A 4,118-nucleotide genomic window follows, 5' to 3' on the forward strand; every position below is an offset into this window, starting at 1 on the left:
AAAAAAAAAAAAAAAAAAAAAAAAAACTCCAGAAACTAATTATCTCCCAGGTTTAGAGGCCAGAAGTCCAAAATCCAGGTGTCAGCAGGGCCACGATCTCTCTAAAGACCCCAGGGGAGGGTCGTTCTCTGCCTCTTCCTGGCTTCTAGTGGCTGGTGGTGGTCCTGGGTGTCCTGGGCTTGTGGCTGCATCATTCCTATCTCTGCCTCCATCACCAGCACATGGTGTTCTCCCTGAGTGTCTCTGTCCACATTTTTCTCTTTTATTTATTTATTTGTTTATTTATTTATTATTTATTTATTTATTTATTGAGACAGAGTCTCACTCTGTCACCCAGGCTGGAGTGCAGGGGCTCTAAGTGCTGGGATTACAGGCATGAGCCACCAAGCCAGGACCAAATTTTCCTCTTCTTATAAAGACCCTAATCACTGGATTAGGGGTCGGCCTAATCCAGTATGAACTCACCTAACTTGATTGCATCAAGCAAAGACCCTGTTTCCAAATAAGGTCACATTCTCACATAACTGGGATTTGGCTTTTTTTTTTTTCTTTGAGACAGGGTCCTACTCTGTCACCCAGGCATGAGTGCAATGGTGCAATCATGGTTCACTGCAGCCTCGACCTCCTGGGTTCAAGCAATCCTCCTGTTTCAGCCTCCCGAGTAACTGAGAATACAGGCACACACCATCATGCTTGGATGATTTTTAAATTTTTTTTAGAGACAAAAGAGACCAGAGGGGCCAGGCATGGTGGCTCATGCCTGTAATCCCAGCACATTGGGAGGCTGAGGTGGGCAGATCATTTGAGGTCAGGAGTTTGAGGCCAGCCTGGCCAACAGGGTGAAACCCCATCTCTACTAAAAATACAAAAATTAGTCAGGCATCATGGCGCATATCTCCAATTCTAGCTACTCGGGAGGCTGAGGCACAAGAATCGCTTGAACCCAAGAGGCAGAGGTTGCAGTGAGTTGAGATCACACCACTGCACTCCAGCCTGGGAGACAGAGCAAGATCCTGTCTCAAAAAACAAACAAACAAGAGAGAGAGACCTGAGGTCTCTGAGATGGGTTCTGTACAAAAGACACCACTATGTTGTCCAGGTTGGTCTCAAACTCCTCGGCTCAAGTGATTCTCCTGTCTCAGCCTTCCAAAGTGCTGAGATTACAGGTGTGAACCACTGCACCTGGCCTTTTTTTTTTTTTTTTTTTTTTTTTTGCGACAGAGTTTCACTCTTTCACCCAGGCTGGAGTGCAGTGGCACAATCTCTGCTCACTGCAACATCTGCCTCCTGGGTTCAAGCAATTATCTGTCTCAGCCTCCCGAGCAGCTGGGATTACAGGCGCCCGCTACCACGCCCACCTAATTTTTTGTATTTTTAGTAGAGATGGGGTTTCACCATCTTGGCCAGGCTGATCTTAAACTCCTGACCTCGTGATCCACCCACCTCGGCCTCCCAAAGTGCTGGGATTACAGGCGTGAGCCACCGCGCCCGGCCCTGTTTCTCTTTTTAACTCCTCTTTTTGACCAACTTTTCCTTTAATCCCAAATTGCTTGGGATTTATCATGAGCCGCCTGAGAAGACATGGAGTTGGAAGTGGAGACCCAGTGTGGTGCATGGAAGCTGGTTGTCGCCAGGGTCTGTTCACGCTCAGGTGAAAGGCCCTCATCACACCAAACAGAAGCAGGCAGGAGCAAAACACACAGCTGGTGAAACCCTCACAGGCCCTGGAGGAGGCCCGGATGCCCTGGCCCACTTCATAAGGCCTCAAACAGGAACGTCAAAGCCAGGGCAAACATCACTGGTACACAGCTCACTCAGAGAACTGCAAGGACCACCCCGGAGTTATTGTTTAAATCTTAAAAAGAGAAGAAGAAACAGGAATTGAAAAACAGGTTTTCTTTCCTATTCTGATACCCTAAACCCCATTCCTCCTACACACACGCGCACACACCTATAAACATAGTCACAGACATCTCTACACACACACCCTGAAACCCACCTACACACACAACCCTATACAAAACTCTTAGCATATGTCCCACACACTCCTAGTAACGCACGCACACACACGCCCGCACACACACACACACACACACACATGCAGTAGGGACTCCTGTCTTAGATATTTTTAGAGGAAGCAATTTCATTGCAGTCTTTCCAGTGGAGCTCAAATTTCATTTCTCTATTTGGGAAAATCACATTTTCAAAATCTTTTTTTTTTTTTTTTTTTTTTGAGACGGAGTCTTGCTCTGTCGCCCAGGCTGGAGAGCAGTGGAGTGATCTTGGCTCACTGCAACCTCTGCCTCCCGGGTTTAAGTAATTCTCCTGCCTCAGCCTCCTGAGTAGCTGGGACCACAGGCGCACATCACCACGCCTAGCTCATTTTTGTGTGTGTTTTTAGTGGAGACGGTGTTCAACCGTGTCAGCCAGGATGGTCTCAACCTCCTGAACTCGTGATTCGCCTGCCTCAGCCTCCCAAAGTGCTGGAATTACAGGCGTGAGCCACCGTGCCTGGCCAAGAATAGCTTTTATGCAACAGTTGGAAGCCGCGAGAATTGGCCAAGTCAGCCCCGGCATGGTTTTCCCCATGGTTTTCTTTGTTTTTGTTTTGTTTTGTTTTGTTTTTTGAGACGGAGTCTCGCTCTGTTGCCCAGGCTGGAGTGCAGGGGCTGGATCTCAGCTCACTGTAAGCTCCGCCTCCGGGATTTACGCCATTCTCCTGCCTCAGCCTCCCAAGTGGCTGGGACTATAGGCACCCGCCACCTCGCCCAGCTAATTTTTTGTATTTTTTAGTAGACGGGGTTTCACTGTGTTAGCCAGGATGGTCTCGATCTCCTGACCTCGTGATCCGCCCTTCTCGGCCTCCCAAAGTGCTGGGATTACAGGCTTGAGCCATTGCGCCCGGCTTCCCCATGGTTTTCTTATTAACACCTTCCTTCTCTTGCAAATACCCACTGAGCTGGTTTTTCAAAAGCAGAAACCACTGACCCACTCACTGGTCTCCTTTGATACTTAGAGGTTAATGATTAATAAAAATATACATATTGATTCCAATTGCCAAGCTTCCCAGGTCTTTTCAGTATGTCCGTATCGTTGAGATCTGGCACCATTACTTACCACTTTTATGAGGAGGAAACCAATATTTAAACAAACCATTACCGGGCTTGCTGAAGTTCCTCCTGATCAGTCAGTTACAAAACACACAAAACAATTAGACACTTCTTTGCCTGAGAGGCAGAAGGTGAATGGGCAATGCACCCCAATGATGAAACACGGTCTTTTTTGCTTGGTTAGAATCATGAGACCGGGAGCGGTGTCTCATCCCTGTGATCCCAGCACTTTGGGAGGCCAGGGCGGGTGGATCACCCGAGATCAGGAGTTTGAGACTGGCCTGGCCAACATGGAGAAAACCCACCTCTACTAAAAATACAAAAATTAGCCAGACGTGGGGGTGGGTGCCTGTAATTCCGCTACTCGGGAGGCTGAGGTGCAAGAATCACTTGAATCCAGGAGGCGGAGGTTGCATTGAGCCAAGATTGTGCCACTGCACTCCAGCCTGGGCGACAGAGCAAGAGACCCTGTCTAAAAAAAAAGAAAAAAAAAAAAAGCAACAGCATGATTCAGGCCGGGCATGGTGGCTCACACCTGTAATCCCAGCAGGATTTGTTGAGCCTAGTAGTTCAAGAGCAGCCTGGGCAATAAAGTGAGACCTCTGTCTCTACAAAACAAAATTTAAAAAACTCACCAAGCATAGAGTGCTAGGCTATGGTCCCAGCTATTGGAAAGGCTGACGTGGCTGAGGCAGGAGGATCACTTGATCCCAGGAGGTTGAGGCTGCAGTGAGCCATGATCATGCACTGCACTCCAGCCTGGGCAACAAAGCAAGATCCTGTCTCAAAAAATAAATAAATAAATAAACAATAAATAAACGGGCAGGGTGGCTGCAGTCCCAGCTACTTGGGAAGCTGAGGCGGGAGGATCGCTTGAGCCTGTGAGGTTGAGGTTACAGTGAGCCATGATCATACCACTGCAATCCAGCCTGGGCAACAGAGTGAAACCCTGTCAAAAAAAAAAAAAGAAAAGAGAGAAAGAGAGAGAGAGGGAGAGAGAGAGAGAAA

Source organism: Rhinopithecus bieti, unplaced genomic scaffold (assembly GCF_001698545.2).
Source record: "Rhinopithecus bieti isolate Rb0 unplaced genomic scaffold, ASM169854v2 scaffold_16234, whole genome shotgun sequence".
In the NCBI taxonomy this organism is placed as follows: domain Eukaryota; kingdom Metazoa; phylum Chordata; class Mammalia; order Primates; family Cercopithecidae; genus Rhinopithecus; species Rhinopithecus bieti.